The 21,976-nt window shown below is 39.9% G+C and overlaps 1 protein-coding gene across 23 annotated transcripts in view; it reads left to right on the top strand.

Annotated features, from left to right (window-relative positions):
* Window positions 1-21,976, top strand: part of LOC122562121 (receptor-type tyrosine-protein phosphatase delta) — a 2,484,958-nt gene that overhangs the window by 1,072,493 nt on the left and 1,390,489 nt on the right. For all 23 annotated transcript variants that reach the window (XM_087996666.1, XM_087996678.1, XM_087996656.1 and 20 more), the window contains one exon: window positions 11,579-11,620. The gene's annotated coding sequence lies outside the window, so the exon portion shown is untranslated. The remainder of the gene's footprint in view (window positions 1-11,578; window positions 11,621-21,976) is intronic.

The following is a 21,976-nucleotide window of genomic DNA, read 5'->3' as shown; positions in this document are numbered from 1 at the left end:
CCTCTTGGACGATCACAGTAAGAAAAACTCCAAACCTGTAATTGCAAGAGATGAGGACAGCTAATATGCTTGATTGCATTTTAAGCCTCAGTGCAATGTAATGAAATATGACTGTTCAAAAGAAATTAGAAGTGTGATCCCTTTCTTGCCTTTTCATATCTTTGCTTAAAATCCTGCATGGTGGCTTTTTATGTTCATCCATCACTGTTAATAGACAATATTTTTAAAATGCACAATTAAAATCTAATTATAATATCAGAGGTATAGTGCTTTTATTTTTAGAAGTGCAAGTTTTTGTTTTTATTAAACTTGATAATCAATTGCGTGAACTTATTGTCTGTCTCCATCAATGTTTGAAATCTTGCTCGTTATTACTGTAGCAAGAGTTTATTCTGTCTGCATTTGTGGAAGTAATAACAGTTGAAAGAGAAAGCTATTTTACCTAGGATATTGAACTACCACCAGATCACTACTGTAGCTGATTGCATAAAAGGCATGGGCAGATAACTCTGATGATAGATCTCCAAACTTGATCGAGTGCAAATGGATGGTGTTACTCTTATTGACTGGGTTGACACCAAATAAAATATATCTGATGAAAACATTGAAGTTTCTTTACAGCTGTTATCTTCCTTCTTTTCAATGCTGTGTTCCATTAGTCAATGAGGCAAATCAAATGTCAAAGTAACATGAAAATGCAATTTTAAAATTCCATTGATTTACTGATGTCCACAACATACAAAGAATTAATTAATGCCCATTGAAAAATTAATGTTTATGAGTTCATAATTATTAAATGATGCTTTTTTTTGTGCAGTTAGCTGCAAAGCTTATTCCATTTGGTCCACGTTCTCACATGAGCGTGTGTGTTGTCAACAGTAATTTATATCAGTGTCCTTCATAAGGAGTGGGTTGTGAAAAAGGGAAAATAGGGCAGGAGAGTGTACATAGAGAATGTAGGGAAAAATATACAGGTAACCACATGTTCATGCTCTGGCACATGGATAGAAGTGCAGTAAGCCTGCTAATATTTGATTACAACACAGCCAACTAACTGCAACAGACAGACAGGGCTGATTTTTCACTATGGAGTGAGGATCCTAATTATTTTTGTATCACAAACCTACCTCCAGCACTGAAGAGGGTAAATTGAAATTATTTGCATGGATGAGCCTTTAATCAAGGTGAACAGGCAACATGTTTCCTGGAAATTTGAAATAAGCACATATTTAGACACAGAATACCGCGGTTTATCGAATACATTTCTTGCAGCTTTCCACCCGTCTGATGAACTTTTATGTTGCTGTTTGGCATGTGACTGTGAGTGTGGCACACTGAATAAGAATTCATGTATCAATAGTACAATGTAAAAAAGTCTCCAAACGATTTCTCTTGTGTCCCACTTTCTGGAGTTGGAGTGTTTTTCTCAGCTGATTTGCATTGATGATATGAGGCAGCCTGAATCGAAGAAAACTGTCAGATGTGGACAAAGCTTGTGTGGAGGCCACAGACCAGTTTGATGTTGTGGAAGTGGAAATCCTCCCTCCTTCTGGACTTTGCTGGGTGTTTTGATGATAGAATATGATTGGACACACACGCGAAAATGGGCGCATGCTTGTTCCTTGGAATGAGGATGACACTTTGGCACAGCAAGAACCTGCACATGGAGTATTTTAAGATGGGGAGCCTGTTGTACTACAGCTACCACATGATTTTGGATAACCAGGAGACTCTTTGACTCTTGCTTCCTGCTACGGAGATTCTGAACGATTGACAGAATCGACCTTTTGGGTGCAATTGTCATCAAGTGGGACTTGAATCCAGGACTTCTGGACTAGAGATAGGCACACAACCTTCTGCAACACATAATCTTAAAAAATTTAATTGAAATGGATTAAATTGTTGGATTCATTACAATAATATTTTTGCAGATGTAACTTTGGATTCCATCAAAGGTGTTCATTGGTAATGCAGCATTCAGGACGTAGATAGCTAATGTTTTGAGGTGATTTGGAGTTCTTTTGGAGTCAGGAAAGTGAGAGTATGATACCAAGATCAGGCATCATTGAATTCAACCTGGAAGGAGGATGGGCTATGAAAGCAAATCGCTAAGTTGAAAACCATTATTGTTAAACTTTTTGAGAACTATGAATTCATATCATATTAGCCATTCTTTGGTATCTCTCAGAGCTGTCAGTCATTCATATGAATATGACTAGATCACAGCTTGCTGTCAGGTTAGAGCCTGGAGTGCTTGTCGTGCTCACGTAAATGATGATTGTCAAAGTAAACAAATGGAAAAATCCTATTTTAAATGAATTATTTTCTTTAAAGTTAGACTTGTGCCTGTCAAAAGTAACTGATATTCGGGAGAATGATCAGATGTTGTTTTTGAAAAACCAACTGAGCACTCCTGAGGTGACAGTTGTATGTGTGATTTTAACAAGTTTGTGTAAAATGTATGTAATACATGCAGTAGAGTCCCAAGGTGATAATAGTTGGAGAATGATTGATAATCTCAAAGGCAGACCATACTCTACTCAGGAAAGATTCTCCCATTGTCCTTTTCTTCTATTATTTTATTCCTCCAGAATTAAATTGCCATGTCCAGGTCAGTTTGCAGTAAATTCATGAATGATTTATGTTGTATTGTTAAGCTAAATAGAAATTGCATTGAGCACATTGCAGAATACTGCAGATGCTGATAATTCAAAATAGAAACATAAAATGCTGTCAGGCAGCATTAATGCTATGGGAAGGATAAAAACGGAGGCAAGAGAGGAGAGGGAGTGGCGTTTTTGATAAGGGATAGCATTACAGCTGTTCTTAGGGAGGATATTCCTGGAAATACATCCGGGGAAGTTATTTGGGTGCAACTCAGAAATAAGAAAGGGATGATCACCTTAGTGGGATTGTATTATAGACCCCCTAATAGTCAGAGGGAAATTGAGAAGCAAACTTGTAAGAATAATATTGTATCTGTAAGAATAATAAGGTGTTATGGTAGGGGATTTTAACTTTCCAAACATAGATTAGGACTGCCATAGTGTTTAGGGTTTAGATGGAGAGGAATTTGTTAAGAGTGTACAAGAAAATTTTCTGATTCAGTATGTGGATGTACCTACTAGAGAAGGTGCAAATCTTGACCTGTACTTGGGAAATAAAGCAGAGAGGTGACTGAGGTGTCAGTAGGGGAGCACTTTGGGGTGAGCAACCACAACTTTATTAGTTTTAAAATAGTGATGGAAAAGGCGAGACCAGATCTTACAGTTGAAGTTCTAAGTTGGAGGAATGCTAATTTTAGGCAAGAACTTTCAAAAGCTGATTGGGTACAGGTGTTCGCAGGTAAAGGGGCAGCTGGAAAATGGGAAGCATTCAGAAATTAGTTAACAAGGAGAGTCCAGAGACAGTACATTCCTGTTTGGGTGAAAGGAAAGGCTGGTAGGTGTAGGGAATGCTAGATTACAAGATAAATTGAGGGTGTGGTTAAGAAAAAGAAGGAAGCATATGCCAGGTATAGACAGGACAGATCGAGTGAATCGTTAGAAGAGTATAAAGGCAGAAGGAGTATACTTAAGAGGGAAATCAGGATGGCAAGAAGGGGACATGAGATAGTTTTGGCAAATAGGGTTAAGGAGAATCCAAAGGATTTTTACAAATACATTAAGAACAAAAGGGTAATTTGGGAGTGAATAGGACACCTCAAAGATCAACGAGGTAAAAACAATGACTGCAGATGCTGGAAACCAGATTCTGGATCAGTGGTGCTGGAAGAGCACAGCAATTCAGGCAGCATCCGAGGACAGGCAAAATCGACGTTTCGGGCAAAAGCCCTTCATCAGGAATAAAGGCAGAGAGCCTGAAGCGTGGAGAGATAAGCTAGAGGAGGGTGGGGGTGGGGATAGAGTAGCATAGAGTACAATAGGTGAGTGGGGAAGGAGATGAAGGTGATAGGTCAGGGAGGAGAGGGTGGAGTGGATAGGTGGAAAAGGAGCTGGGCAGGTCGGACAAGTCCGGACAAGTCAGGGGATCGTGTTGCTGGAGGTTAGAAACTAGGATGAGGTGGGGGAAGGGGAAATGAGGAAACTGTTGAAGTCCACATTGATGCCCTGGGGTTGAAGTGTTCCGAGGCGGAAGATGAGGCGTTCTTCTTCCATGCGTCTGGTGGTGAGGGAGCGGCGGTGGAGGAGGCCCAGCACCTCCATATCCTCGGCAGAGTGGGAGGGGGAGTTGAAATGTTGAGCCACAGGACGATTTGGTTGATTGGTGCGGGTGTCTCGGAGATGTTCCCTAAAGCGCTCTGCTAGGAGGCGCCCAGTCTCCCCAATGTAGAGGAGACCGCATCGGGAGCAACGGATACAATAAATGATATTAGTGGATGTGCAGGTAAAACTTTGATGGATGTGGAAGGCCCCTTTAGGGCCTTGGATGGAGGTGAGGGAGGAGGTGTGGGCACAGGTTTTACAGTTCCTGCGGTGGCAGGGGAAAGTGCCAGGATGGGAGGGCGGGTCGTAGGGGGGCGTGGACCTGACCAGGTAGTCACGGAGGGAACGGTCTTTGCGGAAGGCGGAGAGGGGTGGGGAGGGAAATATATCCCTGGTGGTGGGGTCTGTTTGGAGGTGGCGGAAATGTCGGCGGATGATTTAGTTTATGCGAAGGTTGGTAGGGTGGAAGGTGAGCACCAGGGGCGTTCTGTCCTTGTTGCGGTTGGAGGGGTTGGGTCTGAGGGCGGAGATGCGGGATGTGGATGAGATGCGTTGGAGGGCATCTTTAACCACGTGGGAAGGGAAATTGCGGTCTCTAAAGAAGGAGGCCATCTGGTGTGTTCTATGGTGGAACTGCTCCTCCTGGGAGCAGATACGGCGGAGGCGGAGGAATTGGGAATACGGGATGGCATTTTTGCAAGAGGTAGGGTGGGAAGAGGTGTAATCCAGGTAGCTGTGGGAGTCGGTGGGTTTGTAGAAAACGTCAGTGTCAAGTCGGTCATCACTGATGGAGATGGAGAGGTCCAGGAAGGGGAGGGAGGTGTCAGAGATGGTCCAGGTAAATTTAAGGTCAGGGTGGAATGTGTTGGTGAAGTTGATGAATTGCTCAACCTCCTCGCGGGAGCACGAGGTGGCGCCAATGCAGTCATCAATGTAACGGAGGAAGAGGTGGGGAGTGGTGCCGGTGTAATTACGGAAGATCAACTGCTCTACGTAGCCAACAAAGAGACAGACATAACTGGGGCCCATACGTGTGCCCATGGCTACCCCTTTGGTCTGGAGGAAGTGGGAGGATTCAAAGGAGAAATTGTTAAGGGTGAGGACCAGTTCGGCCAAACGAATGAGAGTGTCGGTGGAGGGGTACTGTTGGGAACGTCTGGAGAGGAAACAACAGAGGGCTTGGAGGCCCTGGTCATGGCGGATGGAGGTGTAGAGGGATTGGATATCCATGGTGAAGATGAGGCATTGGGGGCCGGGGAAACGGAAGTCTTGGAGGAGGTGGAGGGCAGGCGGCCTTTGTGTGGAGCCACAGGAGATGGGACAGGTACTAAATGAACATTTTGCATCAGTGTTTACTGTGGAGAAGGGCATGGAAGATATAGAATGTGGGAAACAGATGGTGACATCTTGAAAAATGTCCATATTACAGAGGAGGAAGTGATGGGTATCTTGATATGCATAAATGTGGATAAATCCCCAGGACATAATCAGATGTTCCCTAGAACTCTGTGAGAAGCTAGGGAAGTGATTTCTGAGCCCCTTGCTGAGATATTTGTATCATCGATAATCACAGGTGAGGAGTGGAGATTGGCTAACTTGGGACCATTATTTGAAAAGGGTGATAAGGACAAGCCAAGGAACTATAGACTGGTGAGACTGACATCGGCGGTGGGCAAGTTGTTGGAGGGGATCCTAAGGGACAGGATTTACACATATTTGGAAGGGCAAGGACTGATTAGGGATAGTCAACATGGCTTTGTTCATGGGAAATCATGTCTCACCAAATAGATTGATTTTCTGGAAAAGTAACAAAGAAGATTGATGAGGGCAGAGTGGTAGATGTGATCTATATGGACTTCAGTAAGGCATTCAACAAGGTTCCCCAAAGGACACTTGTTAGCAAGGTTAGATCTCATGGAATATAGGGAGAACTAGCTATTTGGATACAGAACTGGCTTGAAGGAGGGTGGTGGTGGAGGGTTGTTTTTCAGACTCCAGGCCTGTGTCCAGTGGAGAGCCACAAGGATCAGTGCTAGGTCCACTACTTTTCATCATGTATTTAAATGATTTGGATGTGAGCCTAGGGGTTTTTTAATAAGCCTGCAGATGACACCAAAATTAGAGGTGTAGTGGATAATGAAGAAGGTTACCTCAGATTATAATGAGATCTTGATCAGATGGGCCAATGGGCCGAAGAGTGGCAGATGGGGTTTAATTTAGATAAATGTGAGGTGCTGCATTTTAGGAAAGCAAATTGTAACAGGACTTATACACTGAATGGTAAGGTCCAAGGGAGTGTTGCTGAACAAAGAGACCTTGGAGAGAAAGTTCATAACTCTTTGAAAGTAGAGTCGCAGGTAGATAGGATAGTGAAGAAGGCATTTGGTGTGCTTTCCTGTATTGATCAGAGCATTGAGTATAACAGTTGGGAGATCATGTTGTGGCTGTACAGGACCTTGGTTAGGCCACTTTTGGAATATTGCTTGCAATTCTGGTCTCCTTCTTATCGGAAGGATGTTGTGAAACTTGAAAGGTTCAAAAATGATTTACAAAGATGTTGCCAGGGTTGGAGGATTTGAGCTGTAGGGAGAGACTGAATAGGCTAGGCCTGTTTTCCCTGGAGTGTCAAAGGTTGAGGTGACCGTTTAGAGGTTTACAAAATCATGAGGGGCATGGATAGGATAAATCAACAAAGTCTTTTCCCTGGGGTGGGAGAGTCCAGAACTAGAGTACACAGGTTTAGAATGAGAGGGAAAAGGTATAAAAATGACCTAAGGAGCAACATTTTCAGGCAGATGGTGGTGCATGTATGGTATGAGCTGCCAGAGGAAGTGGTGGAGGCTGGTACAATTGCAACGTTTAAAATATATCTGGATGGATATATGAATGGGAAGGGTTTGGAGGGATACTGTGTCGGCCAAGTGATGGCAAATGGGACGAGATTAGGTTGGAATATCTGTTGGTATAGATGAGTTGGACCGAAGGGTTTGTTTCCGTGCTGTATGTCTCTAATGTCTAGACTCTATCCATAGAAAAAGGAAGTAAGTTAACTTTTCAGGTTTATGGCCCTGGTTTGTTCCTCAACCAATTCAGTAAAACAGACAATTCTGCCATTTATTTCATTCCTTCTTATGGGACCTTACTGTACATGCTTTCCTCCATCAGAACAGTTATTGCACTTTAAATCATAATTGATGAATTGAAAAATGTTTTTGAGCACCTTGGAGTCATGATGGTTGCAATTTAAAAAAAAAGGCTTTTTTCCATCTTCCTCGGAATCAGATTTCCTTGCCCCTGGTTGCTCTATGAAGCATTGTGTTTCTCACAACAATCACCATCATAGAATCCCAACAGTGTGGAAACAGGCCATTTTGGCCCAACAAGTCCCCACCGACCCTCCAAAGAGTATCCCACCCAGACCCATTCCATATTACTCTACAGTTCCCCCGATGAATGCACCCTGAACACTATGGACAATTTAGCACAGCCAATTCACCTAATTTGCACATTTTTGGACTATGTGAGGAAACCGGAGCACCCAGAGGAAACCCACGCAGACACAGGGAGAATGTGCAAACTCCACACAGGCAGTCACCTGATGCTGGAATTAAACCCAGGTCCCTGAGGCTGTGAGGCAACAGTCCGAACCACTGAGCCACCATGCTGCCCTCATCTGTACCCTACTGTTATTGCTTTAGATTTTGTTCACTGCTCACTGCTGAACCTACTCATGGATATTTAGTGTCAATTCCAGTTGCATTCAGCTTCAGAACTCTTTATAGCCTTAATTCAAAAATGAATAAAACAGGTGATGTGTGAGTGACTTCCTTAACGTCAAGGCAGCATTTAACAGAGTTTAGTACCAAAGAATCCCAGCATAATTAAAGTCAATGAGAATGAGAAAAAAATCTTTCTGTTATGCCCGAAACATCGATTCTCCTGCTCCTTTGATGCTGCCTGACCTGCTGCACTTTTCTAGCAACACATTTTTAAGCTCTGATCTCCAGCATCTGCAGTCCTCACTTTCTCCTTGTTGAAGGCCAATCAGTTCAGTTTGGTTAACCTTTGTTGCATCCATTGTGTGGAAAGTACATCTTTCTATCGGTAAGGAGATCACAAATGCACACAATACTCCAGGTGGTCTGTATAATTGCAGTTGGCTTTGTTTACTCCAAAATTCATTTGCTCTTCCACAAAAAGATTGCTCAACATCATAAGAAAGAGGAGCAAAAGTAGATCATTTGGCCATCCTACCTGCTGTGCCACTGAATGATATTGTGGTTGATCTGATTGTGATCTTATGTCTATTTTGCTCCCTGACCCCCGACCCCCATGGTTTGCTGCCTTACAAATCATAATCTGTCTCATTCAGCCTTGAATATAACTCAATGAACCAGTTTGACCTGTTTTGTCGAAGAGAATTCCAAAGGATGACTACCCTCTGAAAGAAGAAATTCTTCTGAAACTGTATCTTATATTTTTCAATTTTTTTTATTTTTAACTCATTTTCCCTAGTTCTAGATTATGACGTGGGAGAACAAAACATCTCAGCATTCAATTTTCTTAATCCATTAGGATCTTATGTATTCAAGAACATCAGTGCTCATCATTCTAAATAGGTAGATGACCAACATGCTAAACCTTTCCTCCTGAAACAATTTCATCATTTCAGGGATCTGCCTTGTGCCAAGATCTCCTTCCTTGAGATTGACACATTATTTTTCTGGGGTTTTGGCAATGTATATTGGACAAATGTAGCAAGATTTCCCTATGTATTCTATCTCCCCATTTGTGATTTCGCAATTCACTGAAATGTTTCCAGAATCTAGAGAATTTTGGAAAATTCCAACAAATGTAATTTCTGTCTCTATTTCTGCAGCCATATTTGTGACACTGGGAGCAATTCAAAGAAGTTATGCCGAACTGATATCTGGGATGATTATGTTGTCTTCTGTGCAATTATTGGACAGGTTAGACTTGTATCAACTGGAGTTTAGGAGAGTAAGAAGTGACTTGATTGAAACATATGAGATATTAAGAAGTCTTGGCAGAGTGAATGTGGAAGGGATGGTTCATTATGAGAGAATCTAGAACTTGGGTTCACTGTTTATAAGTAATGGGTTACTCATTTAAGATAAAGATCATGATTTTTTTTCCCCTTAGAAGATTGTGAATCTTTATAATTATCATCCTCAAAAATGGTGGAAGCAGAGACTTTAAATATCTTTAAGGCAGAGGTTATTGCGGGTAAACAGTAAAATTGAAGAACTTTCATTTTGAAATTTTGCTAAGTGAGGCAATTTGGTGAATCTTATTGAGTAGCAGAGTGTACTTGAGGGGGTTGAGTGGTTTATTCTTCTACCTAATTCTCATGTTCATAAGCCTTACCTTTTTTCCTATTTTCCCATTCTTTTGCACACAAATTTGTCTCCATCACTTCCAGTTATTTAAGTTTACAAGTTTAAAATATCAGTTTCCAGAGTTAGAATGTTAGATTTTTCACCGTCAAGCTAAATGTAAAATTAAAGCATGCTCTGATCACTCTTAGCTAGAGGATATTTTGCTGTATGGTCATTTTTAAATTCCGCCACCTTATACATTAGAGATTTTAAAACCTGCTCTCTCATTGGCTTCAGAGTTTATTATTCTACAAACTGTTCCATATGCACTTCCTAAACTCATCCTTCAAGCTTCCTTTGCCAACTTTCCCCTCTCCAAGGCACCAGTATCCTAGGTTTGGACTCCAGCTCATTATCTCTAAGTTGAACCCTTCAATTGGAAGACTTTGATTATGTAGGTACCTATCATCTCCCAAAGCTGCAACGCATCACCTGTTTGATTGTTTTGCATTTAACTAATAAGATTTAATGTTTAGAAATATTAATGAAAGATAATGCATTATTATGTCATGATGCTTAACTTTGGTCATGTTGTAATTACAAAGCTTACTTCTCCCCAGGACCAGTTTAGACTATTGACCAGTTTGTCGAAAAAGAAAACTTGAGATTCACCAATCACCTAATTGCTCACCAAAGTAATATTATCAGACTTAAAATTCTTCACTGTTTGAGTCTCCAGTTTTTTGACAATGCTTTGGTTTGCACCAAATTGCTTCACTTAGCAACATTTCCACAAAATGCAAGTTTACTGGAGCCTTCAATAGCCATTGAGAAGGTTGAAAAAACAAAATCATGAAATATGCATGAGCAGCTGTTTACCTGTTGGAGAATTTTCTTTTGTTCTTTGTGATTCAAAAGATTCCAAAAGTTGCAGTGATGAATACTAAAGCAAAATAATGTTGATGTTGGGTATTTGAAGACACAAAATGCTGCCATTTCTCAGCAGATTCTAACAGCATCTATGGCGATTTCAGGTTGTTGATGTCTCACCAAATTTGGAAAAATTAGCATGTTCAGTAAGTGAAAGGCATGGGTGGAGTAGAAATAAAAGGAAGATCTGTGATAAGAAGGACTGGAGGAAAGATTAAATAACAAAAGTTTCTTGACATATGATCAAAAGGAGTGGCATTTGGACAAATGAAGAAATAAGCGATGTATCTAGAAGAGATGTTAACTGATAGATTCAGACGAGCTGCCATTTGAAAGCTAAGAGATGGAAATAAGAGGAAAAGTGAAGATAAACAAAATTGAAGTGCAAATAAAAATAAGACAAGGATTAAAGTTGTGATCTAAAATTATTGAACTGAGTCCAGAATTCAGTGAAGTGCTGAGTCAAAAGATGAAATGCTGGTTCTTGAGGTTAAATTGATCTTAATTGTCACACAGCAGCAAGCCAAGGATAGAGAGGTCATTCTCTCCATGCTCTTATTTTGACCATTCTGGGACAGAAGCTATGATAAGTGAGGGTCAAAAATAAGTAATTTGAAAAAAATGCCTCCCTTTTTCCCTGTATTGCTTTTTACAATGAAGCCGCATTTAAAGGGCTGTTGTGATTATTTTTAACCTTAAACTGTTTTTGTCAGAGGAACCTTTTCTTAATCAACACTAAGATAATCATTTTCTGCTGTTTTTTTTAGATACCCTGCAATTAGACATGTTAACTGACAGATATCCTGAGTTGCAGATTACAAAAAAAAAGTGAAATTACTGGTTATACTGAACTGCTGAGTTGATATTTTTAATGTGTATTCGATGGAAAGCCAGGTGTTGGAGACGACAGACGCATATTCTCTTTGTCTACATCTATGTAGAATGCAGTATATTTTGTGCAACATCCAATCCAGCATTTTCATCTTTATTCAAACACAGGGGCATAGAGTTGAGAAGGTTCTGCGCTGTTATATGGAGTAGGAAAGGATTTTTCCAGGTAATGTAAAAAATTTTGTAATTTTCTTTTTTTGTTTTCCTTTTTAGATCTCTGTTCTGGGACGACAGCAGAATGTACCTTGGGGGAAGGTATGTTTTCTTTAAAATCTTAACATCTAGCCATGGTAAATAACAATTTTCTTTATAATTTTAAACAATTTTTGTTTATTGTCATGGCATATAAAATATGTAACAATTGAGGAATAACTTTTTTCAGAACCCTATCTAACTGAAAAGCTCACAAAATGTAATGACTTCTAATACTTAATATCCATTGCTAAGCAATAGCCTTTTCTTCAATCAAAGGTTGACCATGGGTCATTAGGACGAGGCTGATGATTTTGGGTAAACGTACAAGTGAACTCATGTTGCCATGGAGTGAACTGAAAATAAAACCCATAAGGTCAGGTCGAGTAATTGCTTCATTGGATTGATTTCATCTGCACTTAGTTTTACGATAGTGACAATGCAATAGGTGGTGTACATCTTCCCAGAATTGTCAGACTCAGGACAGTTTCTTGTTTGCTGTCATCTTCATTACAGAGAAAACTATACTTTGTCTTTGCTTATAGTGTCACGCTTCTTATTTTGTGATTTTGCCATATGGGTCTTTGTCCAGATTTCCATTTAATAGAGCAAAAAATGGCAGAATTCACCTCTCTCTTGCAATTATTGTTTATTGTCATTTAATATCAAAATGAAACTATTGGGGAACAACTGTTTTTCAGAATCCTTTCTAACTGAAAATCTCACAAAATGTAATGAGTTTTATGGTTTCATATCCATTGTAAAACAATGGGCTTTTCTTAAGTCAAAGGCTGAAGATTACAGGTAAACTTAAAAGGAAACTCATCGATTAAGCCAATTATTTCCTCCTCGTGTTCCGGTCAATTTTGTGCAGTTGCCAGAAATATTGTCAAAAAGCAACAAGCTTGCGTAATACTTTTCTTTGTGTTCTGTGGCAAATTCACGAAGGAACTGTTCTAATAAACTTACTACGTGGCAAATAAGGGTCAGACTGTGATGACTCATGTTCTTCATCATATTATGTGCGTGATTGTGTTACATGCAGGTGAAGACTATGCGCAATGACTCAACTAAGTCTGAAAGATTAGATTCCCTTCAGTATGGAAAAAGGCCTTTTTGCCCAACAAGTCCACATCGACCCTCCGAAGAGTAACCCAACCAGACCCATTTCCCTCTGACTATTGCACCTAACACTATGGGAAATTTAGAATGGTCAATTCACCTGACCTGCACATCTTTGGACTGTGGGAGGAAACCAGAGCACCCGAAGGAAACCCACACAGACACAGGGAGAATGTGCAAACTCCACACAGACAGTCACCTGAGGCTGGAATTGAACCTGGGTCCCTGGCGCTGTGAGGCAACAGTGCTAACCACTGCTGCCGAATGCTTGCAGGAAGACACATTGATGTAACTGGAGAGTTTTCATGCAAACTCTATCTGACCACTTGATTTGTTTAAAATTCCCCCTTTTATATCACTCCTGCACAAATATACCATCATGGACAGATATTGTAGCCAAGCTTTCCGGGCTGGTCTGGAATCTCCAGGAATTGAACATCCAACACGCTGTAGCCTGCAATGTGAGGGAATTGTGAGAACATTTTAACAATGTTTATGAAATATGAAAATCGGTGGAGTCATAAAAGGCTCTTTGGTTGACTGTGAAACACCATCCAATTGGCTCACAAGGCTCTTTAATTTCTGATTTATGTAGGAAGGCAATGCTTCAACAATGGCCAAGGAAATGGGACATTATGTTGAGGTTGTATATGACATTGGTGAGATGAGGTGTTTGGATGTGCAGGAAAATCTCTGCTGGATGTGGAAGGATCCTTTGGGGCCCTGGATGGAGGTGAGCAGGATGGCATGGTTGGGACTTCAAGTTATAAAGAAAGACTGGATAGGCTGAGACTGTTTTCACTGGATGTCAAGAGGCAACCTGATAGGAGTGTTTTTATCGACAATCTAATAATTAATGAAGGAAATAGAGTCTGTTGTGTGAGCTCCCACTGCAAATTTCTCAAGAGCTACTTAGTATTCTTGGATGGATTGTAGTGCAGAGAAATCCACTGATCAGGATACCACAATGGCAGCTATGCACGGTTTGTAAGTCGTCTTTCAAAAACAGATACAATATTTACTGGTTTGGAGGCACTAGCGTTGCACTGGGTTGGGCAAAGTTAAAAATTACATAACACCACGTTATAGTCCAACAGGTTTATTTGGAAGCACTAGCTTTCAAAGCGCTGCTTCTTCATCAGGTGGTTGTGGAGCAGAATCATAAGACACAGAATTTATAGCAACAGGATTGCAGTGTCATGGAATGTAATATTAAACAAATGTAGCTTTAGTCTTTCATCTTTTCAAATGATCATATTAGTTTTGGCTCTTTCATAAGTATATCCCAGAACTTTATAAAAGTTACATTCTCAAGATAGCTTTAATAGTACATGCCATCTCAGCTCAGGGCGACTGGCTGTGTGGAGTTTGCACATTATCCCTTTGTCTGTGGGGGTTTCCTCCAGGTGCTCTGGTTTCCTCCCACAGTCAAAGACGTGCAGGTTAGGTGAATTGAGCATGCTAAATTGCCCGTAGTGTTCATGAATGTGTACGTTAGGTGCATTACCCTTGGGGGTTACAGGGATAGGGTAAGGGGATGGGTCGAGGTGGGATATTCTTTGGAGGCTTTGTGTGGACTTGTGCCAGATGGCCTGTTTGCACAATGTAGGTAATCTGCGTTTCTATACCGGTGAATACTCCCATCAGCTGATTCACACAGGATTTGAACGTATGGCGGGGCCAGTCGCTTTCTGTGAGTTCGTTCCCAAGAAGGGAGATCTGAAGTCTGCAGTGATGACTGAGGGAACAGGTACAGTCGACACTGTCAGGGCAGGTGACGCCATTTCACTGACATTCTGTTTGAACAAAGCATAAAATATATTGACTGAATCAGGGAGGAATGTCTTTTTTCTGCTATTCTGTCCTGACTCATTTTGTAGCCCATTATGTCCTGTAGGCCTTCCCACACATAGCAGGTATCCATGCAGTAAGTTTGGGTCTCTAACTTAGTCTGGTATTTCCTCTTGGTATGTCGAATGGCCTTACAGAAGTGGTATCCAGTAAAGGTTAGGGATGTCTGAGTTGAACGCCACGTGGTTCATCAGTGGTTCCTGGTTGTAGAGCATACAGATTGGCTTATTTAGCACAGGAGAAGGTGAGGTCTGCAGATGCTGGAGATCAAAGTTGAAACTTTATTGCTGGAACAGCACAGCAGGTCAGGCAGCATCCAGGGAACAGGAGATTCGACGTTTCGGGCACAGGCCTGAAGAAGGGCCTGTACCCGAAACGTCGAATCTCCTGTTCCCTGGATGCTGCCTGACCTGCTGTGCTGTTCCAGCAATAAAGTTTCAACTTATTTAGCACACAATCATCTACACACTTGCTAATGAAGTCTGTGATAGTACTAACATACTTGTCTAAGTTGGCCACTGAATTCTTTAATATGGACCAGACCACTGATTCCAAGCAGTCCCACAGAAGTTTTTCTGCTGCCTCAGACCAGTACTGTACTACCTTCTGTACTGGGTTTTCACATTTCAGTCTCTACTTGTAAGCTGGGAAGAGGAACACAGCATTGTGATTTGATTTTCCAAAGTGCAGATGGAGTATGGAGCGGTAGGCATCTTTGAAGGCTATGTAGCAACGTCAAGGATGTTCAGCCCGCTGGTGGGACTGGAAACATGTTTATGGTATTTTGGTAGCATCCTCTTGAGGTTGACCTGTTTGAAGTCACTGGCTACGATGAGTAATGTCTCTGGGTATTATGTCTCAAGTGCATTTTTAGCAGACTAAATTTCATCCAGAGCACTCATCACTTCCACATTGGGTGATGATGTGTACTGCAGGATGACAGAGGTGAACCCGTGCAGCAGGTAGTAGGGACATCACTTCATTGTTAGATATTCTAGGTTCAGGAATCAGTCTCTCACCAGGGCCACCACATCTGAGCACCAGGAGGTTTTGATTCGAAGGCAGACTCCACCATCCCTTGCCTTACCCAAGGATGGCATGCCATCAATGTGATGTGTAGAGAAACCTTCAGGTTGGAAGACGCAGTCAAGTGTGGCAGGAGTGAGCCATGTCTCTGTAAAACAGAGCACACAGCAGTCCCTCAGTTCCCTTTGGAAGCTAGACTTATCTTCCACTGGAAGTCTGTGGTTAGTGGGGTCCTGCAGGAGTTGATTATAAGACCCTTGGTATTTGTGGTTTATATGAATGATCGAGACTTGAATGTCGGAGGGTTGCTGAGTAAGTTAGTGGACGATGCAAAAATTGGCAAGGTAGCAAATAATGAGGAGGATAGATGTGAAGTGATGCACTTGAGCAGGACAAACAAAGTAAAGGAATATGTAAGGAATGATAGGACCCTTGGAAGCACCAAGGATCAGAGAAAATTTGGTGTGCATGTAAATTGGTCCATTAATGTATCAGGACAGATGGATAAATTGATTAAGAAGGCGAATGGTATACTTGCCATATGTGATAAGCCTTTTCTGATGAAGGGCTTATGCCTAAAATGTCGATTCTCCTGCTCCTCAGATGTTGCCTGACCTGGTGTGCTTTTCCAGCACCACACTCTCGACTCTGATCTCCAGCATTTACAGTCCTCGCTTTCTTCTAGTTTGGTATACTTGCCTTTATTAGTCATGGCTTAGAGCTTAAGAGCAGGGAGGTTATAAAACGTTCGTTAGGCCACAGATTGAGTATTGAATAAAATTCTGGAATCCACATTATAGGAGGAATGTGATAGTATTTGAGAGGGTACAGAAGACATTTGCTAGAATGTTGCCTGGACTGTAGAGTTTCAACTAGGAAGACATTGTGGACAGCCTGATGTTGTTTTCATTACAGCAGAGGAGATTGAGAGGGAAATGATGCCGATGTATAAAATTATGAAGGGCGTAAACAGGATAGACAGGAAGGAACTTTTCCTCTTTATGGAGAGATCAATGACCGGGGACATAGATATAAGGTAAGGAGCAGAAGACGCAGAGGAGATGTGAGGATTTTTTTTTAATCTAGCGGGTGATGGAAATCTGGAACTCGCTATTTATATGAATGGTAGAGGCAGAAACCCTCAGAACATTTGAGAAGTATTTAGATGTGCATTTGCGATGCCAAGGCAAACAGGTCCATGGGCAAAGTGCTGCAAAATCAGATTAGAACAGTCTTGTGGTTGTTTTTTAACCAGCGTGGATGTGATGAGCCAAGGGGCCTTTTTCAGTGCCATAGATCTGTACGACTCTACAACTCTATAAGAAGATCTGAGACCTGGTCCAAAATATCAGCGAACAGCCCACAATGCACATAATATAGTTTTAGCAGTGTCTGCTTGCGAAGTGCTACAAATTCCTCTTATCTCCTTTTCCTTGAGAAGGTAATAAGTTTTATTTTTAACTGTGAGTTGCTCTGTGGATTATGATACTATGAAAGCTCAATGTTCTGCCAACGTTGCTGCTCCCCTTTGGATCGTATGTCACTTGGGGCCAGTGCCATCTGCCACTGGCTTATCTTTTGGAGAAACAAAACCACTGGGCACCTTTGAAAAGAATAAAGGCTAACATTAGAACTTACATTACTCAACTCAAAAAGATATATTTCATCGATCATGTTTCTGTCAAAGTTAAAACTAGATGGTGACTGTGTGGCTCTCTGATGTAAAAATCGCTGCTTTGTGCAGTTGATCAAAGTGCTGATTTGTTCTGAAAGGACGATCTTAGTATGTAAAGGATCAATGCAGCATTCTGAGGATGAAAGAAACGATTGTCATGTCAAGTGTGTGTTTTAAAGAAATGTTTAAAATGAAATCCTGTCAGGCAATTTGACATGAAGAAATGGGAAATTGCAAAACCATCTTTCTCTGGCAAGATTGTGTTTTTGGGTCACAGGTTTACATTTGGTTAAAGATAAAATAATTATTTGGAATAGTAATTCTAATATTTAACAGTACTTTTTCATATTGCACTGTGTTGATAAATCCACTGGTCGAAAATTCAAGAAACAAAATTGGAAATAGATTTGCATGCAAGGTGAAAGATTAGGTAACACACTGATTTTTAAAACCTGTTACAACAATCATTACGAGGCTTGCATTTTTGCTGACTATCTTGAGTTCTTGTATCTGTAGTCATTGATAGTTTGAAAACCTTGTTTCCATATCTACGTAATCTGTCTCTTATTTGAATGGTGGTTTTTAATTATTCAATGTTGGCCAAACATTTTTGTCACCTGTGTTGTGGCATATTTAAGTGCAACTCCAGAAGTCAAGAAATACCAGGAGGTTTGCAGGTACATGAAGGACTTTTGAAGGAAATAATCACAAAGAGTAAAAATACACAGCTGTACGCAGTTTTAAGTTTTTTTTCATTAAAGTTTACTTGACTACTTTCTTCCTCTTCTCTTTGTTCTCTTTCCCCATTTTTTACTTTTTAACTTCAGTTTTAGTTTACGTCTACCTGCTCAGCTGCAAGCTGAGATATTGCCCTTCTTTCAGATAAGAGCTGAAGTCAAATGTATTGCATTCTGTCTGTCAGTGAATATTTTCAAATCAGAAACAATGCCCTGGAGAAAGTGGCATTTGGGATGGTCATGAAGGGATTTATTTCAGTTAATCAAATGCCACAAGTCAAAACTTGGGCATGTTTGTAACACATTTATTTTTGAAGCTGATTATTGATAAACAAGTTTGTCAAGAAGTGTTCACCAAGGATTCTGTTGCAACCTGAGTAAACAGCACAGGTTATTACTGAGCTACTGTGCTTAATGAGGTGACCACAGCGTGGCACACTGCACATGTTTTTCATGGACAATTTGTTTAGCAGAAATTTAAAGTTAACAACTTGGGTCTCATCTCACACAAAATTGATGTGAGTTACTTTTGCTAGATTTTTTTAAAAAATTGATAAACCTAAACACACAGTGTTAGTTATGAGAAGGATATAGCTTCAGTAAGTTTCCAGGTACTTCACTTTCATTCATTTAACTATCTGAAACTTCAGTGCTTATGTGCAGTGTGCATCACATTTTAATGCAATGTTTACTATTTGTTTGGCTTTGCAACAATAACTAAACCTAGGCCTCAAGACACTGAGAAATGGTGCAAAAGCACCAAAACTAACATGAATCAATTCCTAAAGTAGAAGCTTTGGTGAAAAATATTTATAGCTCCTCCTTGAGAATAGCATACACATATATTTCATTAATTGCAAGAATCTGAACTTCAGTAAAAATAAATTAGCATGGTTGAAATGTTTAGGAGAAAGTGAGGACTGCAGATGCTGGAGATCAGAGCTGAAAATGTGTTGCTGGAAAAGCGCAGCAGGTCAGGCAGCATCCAAGGAGCAGGAGAATCGACGTTTCTCTTGCTCCTTGGATGCTGCCTGACCTGCTGCGCTTTTCCAGCAACTCATTTTCAGCGTTGTTGAAATGTTTTCCAAAGATATGATTTTGGCATGACCATTTAGATACTATTTGTTATGACTTTGAATTATAGTTTGTGCAGCCTCCCCCAAGGAGTTTTCTGATATTTAACTCATTCTACAGACGTCAGTTGACTCAATGGCAGCAAACAGATAAATGTCAAAACAATGACCATACATTAACTAGGGTGAGAAGATCATGTTCTGCCACATTATGAAAATAAATAATGCAATAACAAACCCAATCTCACTTGATTATTGAATGACTGTTACTGCTATTTGTGTTCTTGAATGAAAGGTGAAAAGATCACACATTAATCTGATCAACTATGATCACAGATTATTTTTGACAAAAGGCAAGTCAAATTACTGTCTGAGCTCTTGACCTGACCTGGTTAGAAACACTCAAATGATGTATTCTCCCTCCTTAGATATTTATTCTTGATTCTGTTTTCAAATGATTTGCCATGAACTCCTTTTATGTCAATGGACTGGGATGCAAAATTCCTTTTTTTAAAGGCAGTTATAACATAATGGTCCATATATACTTTAAAAAGGTGTTTTCTTATTCTTACATAGTATTAATTACAATGTCACAGAGATCCCTACTGCTGAAAATTTGCTCAGTATTTGCAACTTACAGCTTTATTGTTGAGTGTCAAAATCTTTGTCAAAATCTTTTGCTGTCTGATTGAATTTCCAAATTCCAGCTCCCAATTATACTTTAGAACCGTTGTTAACTGCTAAATTAGTCAATAGTTGAAGGTTTCATTCAATGGAAATTCATGAACAATGTCAATTGGTGTAATTAATAGCTGGAATTACACAAGCAGAGGTTTGAATGTACACTTCTTAATGGTCTGTCTTCACCCTCTGATCCACCTGCTCAATCTGATACACAAAACACTACAGATGTCACTTCACTATTTTTATTATTTACAAAGTTTAAAAAAAGAATGCACAATTATGATTGAACCAGCAAAAATGTAGAAAAGCTTAAAATTGCCAATGGTTATAGTAGTCTGAAAATACCCAAACCCATTTGATCTCAGAAGCTGAGCAGTCTCAGAACTCATTAATACTTGGATAGATATCTGCATCACTGTTGCCCAAGTTTCCTGTTCTTGACAGTTGGGTTTAATTGCAAGGTAGTGTACAGCATTTGAGAGTGTTTCTTCTGGCCAATGGTAGTGTCCCTAGCTCTAGAGGTTTGTCAAAGCATCTCCAAAAGGATTAATTAAAATAACTAAAAATCACCATCATCGTGAATACTATTTCTGTGAACACCATTGTGAAAGAAAACATCTTCAATGACATTCTGAATGAAGCCTATGCAATTCCATTGTAAACATTTTTCCCTATCATTTATATTTTCAGTGCATGAGTCACTGATTGTAATTAACACAATTTGACTATGATAGATTTGGGTGTGCTGCATGCATGCAATTTGTCAGTAAATGAGTAAAAGTTTTGACAATCCGTGTGACGGGTACCATTATCAGCTTATTGCAGTTCTAATACCTTTCTATTCTGTCATGAAGGAAGATAAAAAAATGCAGACCTAATCCAGCTGTTTTATTGGTCAATTAGTTTTTAATTTTCCAAAAAGAATGAACCCAGATGCTATCCTGCCTGAAGTTAGGTTTATGTCATAAAAGTAATGAATGTATCAAGTTCTAAGATTGAAGGACTGAATTCCTGAAAATCATGCATCATGCAGCTTTTTCAAAAATGAGAGGCCTTTTTTAGAGGCAATATTTAGAAAGTGCTCATTTTAACATGATCTCTCTCATTCAGTTGGACTTGCATACTTGGAATTTCAATCTCCTCTCCCATTAGTTTCCAAGGTATTACAACTTCCCTTTCACTTGCTTTTGAATGCAGAGTTTGGCAAACATACATGGGAGTGTGTTTAATTGTCTCTTTTCTCAAAGTTAGAAAAAAGAAGGATGGAGTGGTATGAATCCTCCTAATATGTTGACATTGCCAATATTTAATCAATTAGGTTTAATTGCAACCAATATAGTTTGATGGATTGAGTTTAAAAAAGTTCCAGTCAGAATATAATACCCATAGATATACAGGAAAATGTATGATCTCGACAAACAGTAAATACCAATCCACTTCAATTAGGATAACTGGCTTGTGCTTACAGTTTGTAATGGTCATGTTAAGTATGAAATATCAAATTTTAACTTCCCTCATCTGGTTGTGAAACACGAGACCTTTCATGGACTAAAATGGTCATTTTAAAAAATTAAACTTCGGTATAAAATGACTGCAGTGGTCACCTGACCACAGATTGAGGCAATGTTCTTGAGTCCCATAATTAATGCATTAAAATTACAATTATTTTCTCAAGAGATATTGAAACAAGGCAGCTGAGTCAGCATCAAAATATTTGCATCTCATCCTTAATTCACATGTTTAATACCTTCACAAATTTGAGAGGTGCAGGCCTACTTACAATTTAGCCAGCTTTGAAAGACAATGGAACTTGGCTCCAGAATGTACACTGAACTTTATTTGAACAACTGTTTTTGAGTTTTGATTCATTTCCCCAGCCTGCCTGAAGTCTGTGGTTGTCCTCATTACTCTTGATTACTTTGTCATGTTTTATGCCTCATGCAACTTGGGAATAAGTGGTCTTAGGTCCAAAGTTCAGGTCACTCATAAACATCAGAACTACAATGGAACACTTTGTGCTTCTCTCCCAATTTGAACTACAAACAGTGCATTCACCATTACACTCTGCTTTTTAGCCTTGGTAAAAGTTATATCTGTGCTTGTAGTGCCCCTTCAATCTCAATGGCCATAATTTTTCTGTCTACTATGCAGTATTTTGTTAAACCATTTTTTTTGCAAATCCATTTACACAACATCAAATGCATTCCTATCAGTCGTACAATCTAAAACTTCCTCAGATATCAAACCATAA

Source organism: Chiloscyllium plagiosum, unplaced genomic scaffold, assembly GCF_037043375.1.
Source record: "Chiloscyllium plagiosum isolate Xiang-an unplaced genomic scaffold, Cpla_swu_hap1 HiC_scaffold_2, whole genome shotgun sequence".
NCBI lineage: Eukaryota > Metazoa > Chordata > Chondrichthyes > Orectolobiformes > Hemiscylliidae > Chiloscyllium > Chiloscyllium plagiosum.
This window is presented reverse-complemented; position numbering and strand designations above follow the sequence as displayed.